Source organism: Biomphalaria glabrata, chromosome 2 (genome assembly GCF_947242115.1).
Source record: "Biomphalaria glabrata chromosome 2, xgBioGlab47.1, whole genome shotgun sequence".
Classification (NCBI taxonomy): domain Eukaryota; kingdom Metazoa; phylum Mollusca; class Gastropoda; family Planorbidae; genus Biomphalaria; species Biomphalaria glabrata.
Window position 1 is genome coordinate 40,655,984 of NC_074712.1, and position 16,240 is coordinate 40,672,223.

General features: G+C 35.4%; 1 protein-coding gene across 2 annotated transcripts in view; it reads left to right on the forward strand.

The window, feature by feature from the left end:
* LOC106054487 (cGMP-dependent protein kinase 1-like) overlaps positions 1-16,240 on the forward strand; it is a 275,978-nt gene that overhangs the window by 11,493 nt on the left and 248,245 nt on the right. The window lies entirely within an intron of this gene.

Genomic DNA, 16,240 nt, shown 5'->3' on the forward strand with positions numbered 1-16,240 from the left:
CCGCAGGACGGCGAGGGATGGCAGCTTGCAGGGTTCGAACCCGAGATCATTAAACGAAAGTCCAGCGCGCATACCTCACGACCATGCAGATTGGACTTATAAACAAGGTTTATTTCAATGCTTACTAATAGTTTGAAAAGTAAAAACATAAGAAACAATTTCTTTGAAAAAAATAATTATTTGGATTGAAATATAAAATACGTTTCATTGTCTTTTTATTTTCTTTTTGTTATTGTGGTCTTCATGTTTATATACGATTTTTCATTAATAATTTGCCTTTATGAGAGAAACAAATCTGATTTCCTCACAAGACATTAGTTTTGCTACAAATGTACAGGATGAAAGTCATGTGACATGCTATCTTTATCTTAATTTCTTGAATTAAATGGAATTAAATCTAGCCCTATTAAAATTTTAGCATAATTACTAGGATATGATTTTTGCACCTTCTGAGATACAAACCTTATGTCAAAAAAAAAAAGTTCTATAAATGCTTTTTTTTTCTCTCGCTTTCGGTGGGTACAAAAATATATTTGAATTTTTTAAAAACGTTTTTACTCTGTTTGTCTGTCTGTCTATCTTTAAAGTAAATTAAAAAAAAACAATAGATAATTATACAATTTTCGTCATTCCTATTGACCTCCCTATCAGCGTGGTTAGGATGAGCAGTCGTAAACTTCACCCAGATCTTTCTTTCTTCCCCCCCCCCCCCCTCAAAAAAAAAAACAAAACATTTTCCCAACTGATCCATATAAGTGATTTAATTACATGACTGATCCAAACTAATTGATACAACTACACTTCATAGATCTATAAGCTTTTTTTTTAAAAGTATTTTCTTAATGTTTTTCTTGTTATGCTGTATTTAGGTCAGTGAAGTTTTTTCCAGATAAACACAGCAGTAGAGTAGGACTCTATTTCTATCTCAGTGTTTGAGCATTCATTGTTTTGTAATCAACATTTTTATATGCAAACCTTGAGCAGAAATAGAATTTAAAAGCCATCTTGGCCAACGAATACGTTCAAGACATTTTAGAAATCTGTATTCTATTTTCTGTCCAAGTATTTTTACGTGGTTTGATCAATTCCAAACTTTTCTGACCGGTGTTTGCTTTTATTCAGACTGACACGCGCAACTTGAACCAATAGCATTGACTGACGAGACCAATGAACAGCTTAACCACAGTCTCTGACATATTCAACTCTAACGGATCAGTTGATAGAGGACACAGTAGTCTCTGACATATTCAACTCTAACGGATCAGTTGATAGAGGACACAGCAGTCTCTGACATATTCAACTCTAACGGATCAGTTGATAGAGGACACAGCAGTCTCTGACATATTCAACTCTAACGGATCAGTTGAAAGAGGACACAGCAGTCTCTGACATATTCAACTCTAACGGATCAGTTGATAGAGGACACAGCAGTCTCTGACATATTCAACTCTAACGGATCAGTTGATAGAGGACACAGCAGTCTCTGATATATTCAACTCTAACGGATCAGTTGATAGAGGACACAGCAGTCTCTGACATATTCAACTCTAACGGATCAGTTGATAGAGGACACAGCAGTCTCTGATATATTCAACTCTAACGGATCAGTTGATAGAGGACACAGCAGTCTCTGATATATTCAACTCTAACGGATCAGTTGATAGAGGACACAGCAGTCTCTGATATATTCAACTCTAACGGATCAGTTGATAGAGGACACAGCAGTCTCTGACATATTCAACTCTAACGGATCAGTTGATAGAGGACACAGCAGTCTCTGATATATTCAACTCTAACGGATCAGTTGATAGAGGACACAGCAGTCGAAAACATAAGAGATTCATTAGTAAATAGATCGTCTTCTTTTTTTTTTCTTAGATGTAAATGTAGAGTTATCGTTCCTCGTCCTTCTCTTGGCTATAATGAAGCTATTTAAAATTTCCTATGATTCTGTCTCCAGGGAGAGTCAGTCAGTCATAATTGAAGTGAAGGGAGTAGCCTCTAGTGAGATGGGATTTTTTAAAGAATGAGGAGTCTCAAAATTTTTAGAACTATTGGTCGCCTACACATGACTTGAAGGGTGTTGGAATTGACGTGATTCTGTGGGGTAATAGAAGTGATCTGTAGGGGACCATAATTGGTGTTATAGGGCAAGTGATCTGTTGAGGAGCCTCAATTTATCTTTTGGACGCCACAAGTGATCTTTTAGGAACCATAAGTGATCTTTTGAGAACCATAAGTGATCTTTTGAGAACCAGAAGTGATCTTTTGAGAACCATAAGTGATCTTTTGAGAACCAGAAGTGATCTTTTGAGAACCAGAAGTGATCTTTTGAGAACCATAAGTGATCTTTTGAGAACCATAAGTGATCTTTTGAGAACCAAAGTGATCAGTTGAAGCACCAAAAGAGTCCATTGAAGCATGACAAATGATCTGTTGAAGCCCCACAAACGATCTGTTGGGGTACCACTAGTGGTTCCAACCAATGTCCTCCAATCTTCTTAGTTTCTGGTCAATCTAACAGTCATCCAGTGTAAGATTAACACAGCCTTTAACAGTATGTATAACTGACCAAATATGTCCAAATTACCGTTCTTTGAATTATTAATAAAATTAAAAAGAAAAATACAATATAATTGTTAGTTCCAATAAATGGAGCATTAGGCTTTATATGTGTCTCTTTAAGGGTCAATAAATGTTTAAATTAATTCAATAAATATTGAAGCGAACTTTCTCATATTTTTAAAATGTATTGTCATGCAGCAGAAGTTTAGGTGCGAAATTTCTGCTCAATAGGAGAATGAAAAGTTGTGAAAATTAATTATTTAATTTTTACAAAGCTTATAGGCCTATTAACTCGCTCTGTCTGTCTGTGTACACGTTATTTCTCCCACACCCATTCTCGGATCGAGCTAAAACTCTGCACAATTATTCATTGACACAGACAAGACATGAATCAGTAAAAAAAAAACAGTAACCAATTAAACAATTAATTACTGATACCTTATTATTTTGTTTAATAGCAAGAAGGGAAACTAATACTTCAGTATTTAAAGATATGGCTAAATTTGTTGGGTACAGTCCTCTTAAATAATTGTTAACGCTATTTCTCCCTCACGCATTCTCCGAACAAGTTGATACTTTAAACATTATGTATTGTACCTAGCAAAGCATTAATCAATAAACAAAAATACTCAAATAGTCAACTAATTATTGGTAATTTATTATTTCGAATAAGGAAAATAACTTGTACATTATTGGTAGATGTAGTTTTAAGGACGGAGTTCTTTCCCTTTAAATAAGCTTTGTTTTTTTAAAAGGATTTTTTTAAATACTAGTCGACCCAAGACGTAGCATACGCCGCTATTTTGTAGAACCATCCTTAGGCCACTGCAACCTATGCGTCCGCGGTGGGCCCCGCACTTTCAAAGGGCCTACGCTAATTCTAGGTGTAAATTATTAAATTAAACCATTTTATAACTTATAACAGATTTGTCGCGGTCTCCTGATTTACCAGGAGCTCCTAAAAATCTCATGACATTGCAAAATATACAAAAAAGGTCCTGGAAATCTCCGGCAATTATTAAAATCTTTTGACAACTCAAACAAATCTCCTGAAATATATAGACAAAAATGATCATTTTAGGGTGTCATTCAATATGAAAAACGCCAATCCTACTCGCGATTTAAAAAAAACGGCATTATGCAATACCGGTAATTGTCGAATCTGGTGAAAGAAGCTTATCGCGCCCCCAAACTAATGAAGAATTACTTGAGGTCAACAATTCTCGTAGATAGATTGAAACATTTTGTAATTCATGCTATTGAGCGTGATCTATGTAGGAAATAGAATTTTTATGATATACTGTATGACTTTGCTACACACAAGGCTCGTTAAGTAATTCTATACGTAGTAAAGAATGAATAAAATACGAATTTATTTTCTAACACAAACTCTTAATTTTCACTTATAATCCGTATCCCTACCCAAACCTGACCCCGCGAAATCCGTTTTGCATAGGGCCCCACAATAGTTAAGTCCAGCCCTGCTATTTAGTGACGGGTGAATACAGAGTAGATTACTTGTTCTCCCCACACTTTTTTTTCGTCGCTAAATTTACGTGAGGTAGAAATAAAAAAAAAAGAGTGATCTTTCTTGGTCACAACGGTCCGGGCCTGCCATTTTGTGACGGGTGAATACTACTTGTTCACCCCTCCTCTTTTTTTTTTTCGTAGGGTATCTCTAGTTCGTCCGACTTGCAGAAATAAAATAGTGATCTTTCCTTTACTTCTTCTTGCGTGTCCAAACTCTTGAGCCATGAAGAGAATTATATATATAGATATCTGTCTGCATTTTCTCACGCTCGACAGAATAGTGACTACGTCGCGTGTCCGACTTACAGAAATAAAAGAGTGATCTTTTCTTTACTTCTTGGTGTCCAAACTGTTGAGCCATGTTTGTTTGTTACTATGAAGAATGTGAGAATTGTACATATTGATGATAAATTATTGTGGTTTTCTATGACAGTAAGAAACTCTGTAAATAATTGAAGTTTCTTACATAAAAAAAAATTAAGTTCTACTTTTGAATTATTTTAACATGGCTACATTTTCTTCTTTATTTTGATGTTATTTTGACATTCGATTTTACATTTTTAGAACAATATTATTATTTTGTGCTGTTGCACTGAAATCTATTTCATCTGGCTCTTATATTGAAAGAAAAATGTCATGTCGATTTGCTCGTTTCTCCTGCAGCTTCTGCATCATCTTTCAGATGCACGCAAATTGTGATTGCCGTGAGCTTCTGTTTCCGGTATAACGACCTCCAGGTAGAGTTGAACCAAAAGCTAATTGCAGTGTTTGTTTCGGAAGTCGTCGTTTGAAACTGACATAAAATTACAAACATGTACATTCGTTGTCTAGGACAAGAAACTTAAAGCCGATTGTTATTTGTAGATCCTTCCGTTACAACAAACATAGGCAATATGAGATTTTGTGGCGGGTGGAAAGAAATGGAGCCTGAAGAGCCAAGGCTCGTTGATTTGAATTATTATGAATTCTTAAACGTCACTTGGGTTCACTTCAGTTCAGTTCACTCGGGTTAGTTGGTCAGTTGACATTTGGTAGGGTCATTTACAGTCATTTGTAGAAACCTTATATTAACTCAGTCCGTCTGTCTGGTCAAAAGTTTATTATTATTATTATTATTAATCTTTTTCATGACTTAAATCATTATTTCTTTTCTTTTGTTTTCATTTTGATTAAGTAATGTGTACACTGTTTCAATTAGTAATGTGTACACTGTTTCAATTAGTAATGACTGCCTTTGTAGCCCTTGTGCTTTGTGGCTAACAAATAAATTGTTAAATACATGTTATTTCTCCCACACCCGATCTCTGGTCAAGTTGAAATTATACACAATTATTTCTTGTACGTGACAATACAAAAGTAAAAAAAAATTAATCATTTAGTTAATTAACAATTGGTAATCCATTACTTTGTTCTGTGTCGAACAAGGGACATGACTTATATTTAACGAATCTGATATAAGTGGAAATTGTCCTTTTTACACTTTGTGTTGAGAATCAGGACGTCGCCGCTTGAAAGTTTGAAACTAACAATTGATAACTATAAAACCTTCTATTTTCATAAAAAATTCGATGGCACAGTGGCTAGTGCATCGGCCAGATGGGCTTCAGCCCTTGAGTTCGAGTTAAAGTCGTACAATTTTTTTAATACATTTAAAAAGCTATCACTGTACCCATTCAGACCCTCCTTCAACTGGTCCAGACAAGTGATAGGATCATAGCGCAGTGAGAAAGCTAAAATCATGAAATTGCCCTAAACAAAAACAATTGGTAAAAGTATTTCTAACAGCACAGATTTATTATTATTAGTCTAGTTCTATACACAATTTCATTAAATGACAGATCCAGACTACTTAATACTATTACACTTAATATAAATATTAGTTTTTAAAAAGGTATTATTTTAACATGTTTTACTATTCTTGATTACCATTGGCCACAAAAATTTGACATCATCTGTCCTATTGAGCGCCATGTTAAATGTTTAATTTTTTGTTTGTTGATTAGTTATTTTAATATCATTGGGAATTTCACGACAATTTTTAACACAAAAATCTCGTTTTTTAGTTTTCATTTTTTATTTTATGATCCGCTGCACATTAAAATAACGATAAAATACAGCCACAGAAAAAGAGAACAGCATGAACACATGTGGGGGTAAGATGTGGGGGTGATGTGGGGGTAAGATGTGGGGGTGATATACATTAACTTCAAGAAAAACGTGAGAAATAAATAGAGAAAGATAGGAACAAAATGTTGAGATCAATAGATTAACTTAGCAATGTCAAGGACGCTATATTCAAAGATCTCTGTTGCCGTCTGAACAATACAAACTACTCTGGGCTGCAAGTGAAGAAGCTTGGAAATTTGATTTTACAGAAAGAAAACAAAAATTATCACACACCTCTAAAACACATACCACTAAAGTAGCTAATATGTTAATAGTTGTTCACCATAATAATAATAAGGCTTGTCTTCGAGTCCGAAGATTAATGAGGAATGCAGTATTTCCCGTGGCTACTCAGTCCCAGCTATGACCTACATATTTTGCCCCCTCCACCATACGTAACACCAAACTAACCATCTATTAATAGTTATACAAAGTAGACGCAAATCTCCAGCGTTGTCTGAGCATTTGTGTGTGTGTGTGTGTGTGTGTGTATGTGTGTTAGATGTTAGAGCTACAAAATCAAAATGTGCCAAAAAAAAAACACTATAATATCAACAGATAATCCTAACAAGAATTATGCTGACTGGACATAAAACCATTGACACTGTTCTGATGTTCCTCAAAGATGATATGTTAGACTGCCAACTCAACCCCCTTTCATTCGTCCGTATGCCTGTGCTGGATACTAGTCCTGACAATGTGTCCGTATGCCTGTGCTGGACACTGTTCCTGACAATGTGTCCGTATACCTGTGCTGGACACTGTTCCTGACAATGTGTCCGTATGCCTGTGCTGGACACTAGTCCTGACAATGTGTCCGTATGCCTGTGCTGGACACTAGTCCTGACAATGTGTCCGTATGCCTGTGCTGGACACTAGTCCTGACAATGTGTCCGTATGCCTGTGCTGGACACTGTTCCTGACAATGTGTCCGTATGCCTGTGCTGGACACTGTTCCTGACAATGTGTCCGTATGCCTGTGCTGGACACTGTTCCTGACAATGTGTCCGTATGCCTGTGCTGGACACTGTTCCTGACAATGTGTCCGTATGCCTGTGCTGGACACTAGTCCTGACAATGTGTCCGTATGCCTGTGCTGGACACTGTTCCTGACAATGTGTCCGTATGCCTGTGCTGGACACTGTTCCTGACAATGTGTCCGTATGCCAGTGCTGGACACTGTTCCTGACAATGTGTCCGTATGCCTGTGCTGGACACTAGTTCTGACAATGTGTCCGTATGCCTGTGCTGGACACTGTTCCTGACAATGTGTCCGTAAGCCTGTGCTGGACACTGTTCCTGACAATGTGTCCGTATGCCTGTGCTGGACACTGTTCCTGACAATGTGTCCGTATGCCTGTGCTGGACACTAGTCCTGACAATGTGTCCGTATGCCTGTGCTGGACACTGTTCCTGACATTGTGTTTGCGTGAAGATATTGACAGTGCTTCCAGAGCACATCTCAGGCCAAGGAAACAGTCAGCTCTGATAAAGGATTGATTTATGGAGAGAATCGATCTGTTTCAAGTGATGCTGGATTAAAAGGCTAACTGGTTCACAGAATAAAAAACACACAAACAAACAAATTAAACGAGAATCGTTTGAAATTCAACACAAAAACGAAAGGAAGAAAAGCAAATACGACAAACTGCATCTTTGAAAATATTGATCGAACTTCAGTTTTCATCTGTTCTGCTTAATAGTATAGTCCACTACCTCCATCATTTGTTTGTAGCCCTCTATGGCAGTCTATGTGACTTCAGTTTGTATTGTCTTGTTTTTTTTGTCTACACATTTCCTGTAAATCTTTTTTTTTATCTATAAAGTAGACATGGTCGATTAAAAAAAATGAATAAACCAAAAAGATCTTTCCTTTTTCAATACCTCTATTCAATTCGTAACTTCGTGGAAACTAGAACCTGGTTAGAACTTTTGGGTGGGTTTACGCGTTTCTCGAAAACGGTTCTTACGATTTTCCTAAAAAATTGACAGCTGCTATGTATCGTTGGTAAAATAATTAATAGCTCGTTTGTGAAAATGGGAAAACTCTAGCTTGACCGTTATAATTTTTCAAAGTAAAAAAAATAAATTTGAATTTGGCTATAGAACGAGAACATTATTTCTCTTGAACAGACTAGACGTCTTTGGGGATTTCGGCATTCATTCAAGAGTGTAATCATATGCATAGACTTATATATGAGTGTAATAAATTGATGTTCATGAAAATTGTGTACATAGTCTTCTAAGTCTAGATATAAGGCCTATCATTGGAATAGTATGAAGTGTAGTAAATCTGACTTTTAATCCTTACATTCGCTTAACTGGGATTATTTCTCGGGTTGGGGGGGGGGGGGATAGGGCGTTGTAGAAATGTTTTATTGTTTGTTTTTTTATCTAGCATTTGTTAGTTATTATGAGAAAAAAAATACTCTATTATAAAGAATTTTCTTGTCTTGTTACGAAAATGACTACAGTATGAAATGTAGTTTATACCATTTAATAACGTGAAACGCTATTCTATAACATCAAATTTTATTGACATCAAATATGGGCATCAGGGCTAATGCCTGGTGAGCCGGCACCAAATGGGCCGCTTTCAATGAAAGTGAAGGTCGTAAAAGGTTTCATACTCTCTTATAAAAGAGGCTCCACAGAGTATCATAATTGGCCATCGCTTTACCTTAAAAAAAAATCTTTTACAGACTTTACGGTCAGTAGAGTGGCAACCATAGCACCAAGTGTTTCATGCCCTAGCTCAAGACCACGCAATTTGTGGGCCAGTCTGTATGCTAATGTCGGGCACGATTTGGACCACCCAGTCTGTCCTTGATCTACATGTATGACGAAAAATAGAAATGTTCACAGTGAATATGAAGGCTTATTAAATTATTTTTTTTTTGGGGGGGGGGAGGGGGTCCGGGGGAGGGTCTATAGATTAACATAATAGAGCAATTATATCAATACAAACCCACTTGGTATTATTTATTGAGATCTAGATTGGTCCAGTCCACGCTACGGCTCTAAACCTAACCCAGCATGTCATCACGATGGCTCGAAATCAGATACTGTAACATTGTCAACACTGCTTACTTCCCCTGTGGATATTGGAAATAAAGGGAAGCTATTACAGTGTGGTGATAAGGTCGTCAACCTGTCACTGGCAAAGTCAATACCGGAAAACAGAAAGGATGGTGCACCACATGGTCCAGGCTAACACAATACCCAACTAGTGGAATTATGCAGAATGGTTACTTGCCCTTCAATGGAGTGGTTTTGGAAAATAGGAAAAATCGATATTTGTTAAATATAGTGAAACTGTCAAAACTTGGGGAAAATATATATGTAAGATTACATTAAGATATAAACAAGATAAGATACAGTTGTTGGTAACCAATGTCTATAGCACAACGGGAGTATTACTAAACGTGCTTGTTGTAATACTATTGACTTGTTGTTTCAATAGCAAAGTATATATTACATATATTTTTTTTAAAAAAGCATCACATTTTGTTCAAAAATATATAGTCCTTTTCAAGTTACAGTCAAGTAAGTCAAATCGGAAGTCATTGCCATTTTTGATTAACGGAAATCTGCATCAAAATTTCAGTTACGAAATCCTGGGGTTAGGGGTATCAAAACCTGGGTAACAGCAGCCATTAAGAAAGACATTGAAACGTAGATAAATGCGTTACAGTCCAGACTCTGAAGATGAGTAAATCTCTGACTGATCTTTAAGAATGTCTCGTTATGTAAACGAGATTAGGTTGTACAAACCAAACCTTGAGTTAGCCTAAAGGTTTACACGTGTAGAACCAATAATTGCTAGCACTAGGAATCATGATTTTGTTAAGGGAGTCATCTAATCCATTCATTATGTGCCAGATAAAAACGGTGTTTGTTCCGAAGCCTTAAAAGTGACTGAAGCCATTTTCAAACAAATTCATTATTTAGAACATGCTATGATTTTATCTCCTAATCACATTGTATTTTTTTTTTGTAAATTCGAATAGAATCATATTTCTTTTCTTCACTCTCTCTCTCTATCTCTCACTCTTTCTCTCTCTCTCTGTGTCTCCCTTTCTTTCTCACTCTTTCTGTGCCTTTCTCTTTCTATATACCCTGTCTCTCTGTCTCATTGTCTCTCTCTTCATGGCCTTGTGTTTATGCATTTGTTACTACCGCCGTGCTAACACCCTTTCACCCCAATAGTCTGTCTGGACCAACGGAATACAAACTGAATGGAGCTCTCACTGAAATAATTTCACGAAAAGATGATTTTCACACGTTACCTTTTTTTTTCCATTTCGAAAGCGACACTCTCACACACAGACACACACACACACTGACACACACACACACACACACAGAGACACACCAACACTTCTTTGTCCCATTCTGAAGGCGTATAGGTGATTATTGGCAAGCTGGTTAGTTACAGTCAAATTATTTCCTTCCCTGATCTAGAGGCTAACTTCAGCATCACCTAACGTTCAGGGACAAGACAGTGGAATCCCGTATGAGTTGTTTGAGCTGACCAAGACATTGATTAGATTGGACCCGAGATAGAATCTTTCCTTTAAAAAAAACACACAAAATGACAGACTCGTATAGCTAAATACTTTTTTTTTTCAGTTCGTAAAATCATGTAACATGATAGTAAGTGGCCCAGATTTTGTGATAGTCAAGGTTAGTTTAATATTCAAAAGAACAATAAGGAAGTTATAATGAACAAAAAGGTTTCACGAATTATGAGATCTTCAATATGTGAATTTTTATTTTATTGGTATAGTTGGTATAATTTGCTTATCTTTTCTAGAAGCTCTCAAATCTTTCTAAAAAAAACAACAGCCTAACACAAAAATAATTAAATTGAAATTCTACAGAACTTAATTTAGATCCTTCAGCTCTGTTCAGTGCATTAGCTGTCTCCTTAGAATACTGTCTCCAGCAAGTGTCTGCATCTTCTTACTTTTGACATCATGACATGAGATAATGTACTTAATAAATATATGTCTAAAATCCAATTGGCACAGTATATAAGTAAAATTAACAAATAAAAATAATAATCTATGAAGACTCTTGTATTGAAACCGTTGTTTATTGGCGAGATAATGCACTAGCGACAAATTCCAATTCACATCGCCTTGCGTTGTGCTTTCTGTGAATAGCAAGATTACAATTTGTCTAACAATTTTTTTTAATTTAGTTTGACAATATTATGTTTTGTTTGTGTTTGTTTTGTTTTTGCTGACATAATGCCTAAGAATTACATTTTTATCTGATCAGATATTCAGAACCAATCAACAAGAACATTATAAATGTACACTGTCAAGTTCCATAAAATAACCAAAACTTCTCCAAGATTCAATCAAACATACTAAATTCTAGTGATTCCTCGATGTTAGCGGTAAAGTAAAGCAAATTTTTCAGAGTCCTATGTACTTTGTGCTCAAATCAAGTACCAGTGCTTTTTTTTTTCAAGGTAAACTTTAGATCTAGATCTACTGAGTTTAATAAGTCTTGCGTCCAATACAATTTTTAATGTCTGGCTTTTTTTTTGTACGGTATTGGCATTTATTTAAAAGTTGTTTTCTTTTTTTGGCGTTCATTTAAAAGTTGTTTCTGGGCTTTAGTCTTCAATAGTGTGAAACTACTGAAGCGGTCTATCGATTTCAATGTCACAGTTAATGGATATGTCCTTTAGTTTAGATTTGTAGTCCCAGCTCAAAGACAGAGCCTTGACTTGTATAATAGACTCATTGTCTTGTGCTAATAGATCTATATCAGCATTTTCTTATTCTTTCTATCTATCTATCTATCTATCTATCTATCTATCTATCTATCTATCTATCTATCTATCTATCTATCTATCTATCACATACATTACGTTGTCTTATACATCCGATGTTTAAGAGTCAGACTAATGCCTGGAGGGCTGTGGAGAGGCTAAATGTATGTAACACTACGAGTCTAGACTTGTGGAGCTATCATTTCACAGATCTTACCAGAACGCTCGGACAGTTCACGACATCACTGAAACAATTTGTGTATGTATGGATGATCTCCCTGTTTTTTGTTTCTTGTCGAATTATCTCCCTTTCTTTGTAAAGAAATTGTTCACATTCAAATAAACACTACATGACCAAGCTTTGGATCTATTTCATTTTATGCGTACGTTTTTTTTTTATTCACATCAAATTTATGATTATTCGGTTTTATTTTCTCGCTGAACTGTGTCATCAAGACTCTACTAGGACATAAACCATTTAGAAATTCGGTGATATCATTCTATAGACATCCTGCCTATGCAGGATTAGAGGATATTTTAAAAATTGTTTACGGGACTTACTGTCATACTAAGTGGCCCATTCGGCAGCGGCCCAACCGGTCCATTGGGTGCCGGTCCATCGGGCATTTGCCCAAATGCCCATGTAGTTAGTCCGATTCTCTTCTGTATTAAGCCACTTGAGTTTAATGAGCAAAATTAAAATATTATCAACAATTCGTATGGGAATCGATATTTATGTATTGACATCGATCTATTTGATATTGATATATTTGATATTGATCTATTAGACATTGATGTTTTTGACATAGATCTATTTGTTTTGATCTATTTAACATTGGTTTATTTTACATTCACCTATGCTATTTTGATCTATTTGACATTGATCTATATGATATTGATCTATTATATATTGATCTATCGTGAGTGTTTTATTTAGTGTCTGAGAAGAAAGTGATAGTAAAGTGAAGATAATTCTATTTTTCAACAATCTTTTTACTTTAAATTTGTGGACACAGATCCTAGCCGCTGGTCAGTAATGCCATTTTGTGTCCGAGCTCCATGTTTAGAGTTTCTGATAGTATTGACCAGGCTGCCAGAGAGACAGAACACGGTAAAGGAAATCAAAAGAACACAGTGGCTAGTACCAAATGACCGAATTGATGAGTCTGGGCTTAGCCTGTGCTACAGTGCCATCACCATTTTATTTTTACTATTTTGATAGATTGCTCTTAAAGCCCGATATAGGAATTAGCTAGTCCCCCCCCCCCCCTCTTGTCTAGTCCCCTTTTGTAGTTCTTAGTACACCCCTTCCCCCCCCCCCCCCCCCCACGTAACGTCCCACACAGTTAGGAGTGGTCAGACTTTTGTCCAACCAAATCCAAGAGACTTACTTTGTCAGAACTACACAGAACAAATACAGGTGTGTGTGTATATATATATATATAAGAGAGTGAAAGAGAAAGAGAGTTATATATATATATCCTTATATTTTTATTTATTTTTCATTTAATTATCTCAGTAATAGACAAATACTAAAGCAGATGAAAATCCCGATATAAATACTAGGCACATAAGTACAGACCAATGTCTATGATACTACTTGGAGGAGGTCGTGGAGACTCGGGAAACACTTTTGCCGCCTTGATTTTCAAAGGCATTTAACAAACTAAGATAACATCCATTAGTATCTAGTTTTAGGAAATGTGAAAATCAGGACCGGTAGTAGACTTCATTAAAATCTTTGAGATATTGGGCCCCTTATACATCCAAATGCTCCACTGGCTACGCCGATGATGTATATATCTGGCAATTTTTTTATTTGCCCTTTCTTCTGATTGACTGAAATTACCCATGAATCAAACAATTTTCGAGGGCCCCAAAGAAAGCTATAGCTTGGGTTGCCAATAGGCAGCTCCAGTCTTGCTAATAATAATATCGCACAAACAGACACATATAGGGCCTACATATGGAATATATATGTGAATGTATATGTGTATATATATATATAGAGAGAGAGAGTTGTAGAGTATATCAGCATAAAAATATTTATAAACAGATATTATAATCGCATTTTTATATAATGTTTTATTCAAAAAAATACAAAGTTTATATTAAGAGTAGCAATTAGTTTGGATGTGTCATGCAATTAAATTTGTAATAGATCTAGACAAACTATAATAAATCTGTCTGAATATAAATATTTTTACCCATTGTTTTTGTATTTCGCAATTTCATGCTTTTAGCTTTCTCAATACGCCGTGATCCTATCATGTGACTAGACTAGTTGGAAAGGGTTAGTGGGAGAAAGAACTGGGTATCTGGGGGATTGCTTTTTTAATGTATTACAAAAAAAAAAAAAAAAAAAGAGAACGCCCTAATTTCTAAGTCAGGCTTCTCAAGCCAACGCGGTAACCACTCTGCCAGCGAAGAATCTATAAACATGATAATTGTATAGTTATCTATTTTTTCTATTTTATGATGAAAATCTATAAAGGGGACTAATTTAGCTTATACCATCACTTTAGTTAAGTATAATTTCTTTCCTTTGTTTAAGATACCAAACAAAATAATTTATTACCAATAGTTTATTATAAGAGGTTCCTGTAAGAAAAGGGGACAGATTTTATTTTGAAACCAAAAATATAAAACAACAAAAAACAACAAGCTATTGCATTTGAAAGATTACATAATTATTACATACATTTTTTTTTAAATATCTAAAAGCCATCCACTATCAGACTAATAAAATAATAAAGTACTCGAATTTTTTTTTTTTTGTCTTAACCCAGTAAATATTGAACATGTAGTCCCATAGATCTCAGTTGTCTTGAGACACTAATAGATGGCCGTCTATTGACTATGTAGCAGTGGAAGGAGACCACAGGCCAGACAGTAGTCAAGTTGAAGACGGAGCGGTCTCGTATCAGATACATTTACATATTGAAATACAGGCAACAGGGCAACGTGATCAGTGCTGGATGGTACACAACACATCTGTTCAAGTACACCATTCTCCTCAGACAGATATACACACAGGAACAAAAATGAAATACATACATACGTACATATATATATATCTATACTCATTTCATCGCTATATAAAAAAAAGTTTAGAAAAAAGTGAAAAAGAAAAAGAGAGAGAGAGAAATTAAATTTTTAAAAAGAGAGGAAAAAGAAAAAAAAAAGAGAAGAAAAAAAGTGAGTCAGAAATAAAGAAAGAGAAAAAGAAAAAGATCGAAAAGAGCCATAGTGAAAGGAAGAGACAATGAATAGAAAGAGAGAAAGAAAGAAAAAATAACATAAAAAAAGAGAGTGGAAACGTAGCGAAAAAAAAAAGTAAAAAGTAAGAAAGTGAAAGAAAAAACGAGAGAGAAATGACAGAAAAAGAGAGAAATAGAGAGAGAAAGATAAAAGAGAATGAGGAAAAGAAATAGGAAGAGAGAAAGGACGATATATACATGAAAGACAAACAGATATAGAAAGAAAGCGAGAATGATAGAAAGAAGGAGAGATGGAAGTTATTTTGAAAGAAAAAAACAAGAAAGAGAGAACGGAAGATGATTAAGTGAGAGGGAGAGAAGATAGAAAGGAGGGGGGGGGGGGGGAAGAGGGGAAAAAAAAGAGAGAAAAAAAGACTTTCTATAAAACAAAATGTCTAGAGACATCACTTCCTCGCATGACCTTTTCATCTTTATAGCTCACAATGGTCGTGAGACCAATTTCCTTTGCAAGTTTTCATCTTAGACTTATCAGGAAATTTCTGAGAAAGTTGAAAAGGCCCAAATTCTTACTTTTGAAATATTCAGAAACAATTACTGAAAGCAACCGATGGGCTTTGTATTTATTTTGATTTACCTCAGACCAAAAGTACACATCTTTTCGTATACAGCATTTCGGAATCTGTAGCTAGAATATAAGTGATCTAAATTTGTAGGTACTTAAATGACTCAAGATGAGTGAGTTTTGTTTTTGGATTTTTACCACTTAGTAGCCTAATTTATCAGCTATCTACATAGATCTAGCTGAACAAAAAAAGATAAATATAGAAAAGTTCACTTTTAAATCCCGTGGGAGCCGACCTTTGAAATTTAAGATAGTAGAATTGTAGAATTTTATTTGATTATTTTGAGAGCTGAGATTGAGTAATAGGTGTATCGTTGAGCCTTGCACTTTACCGACACCAAAATACCA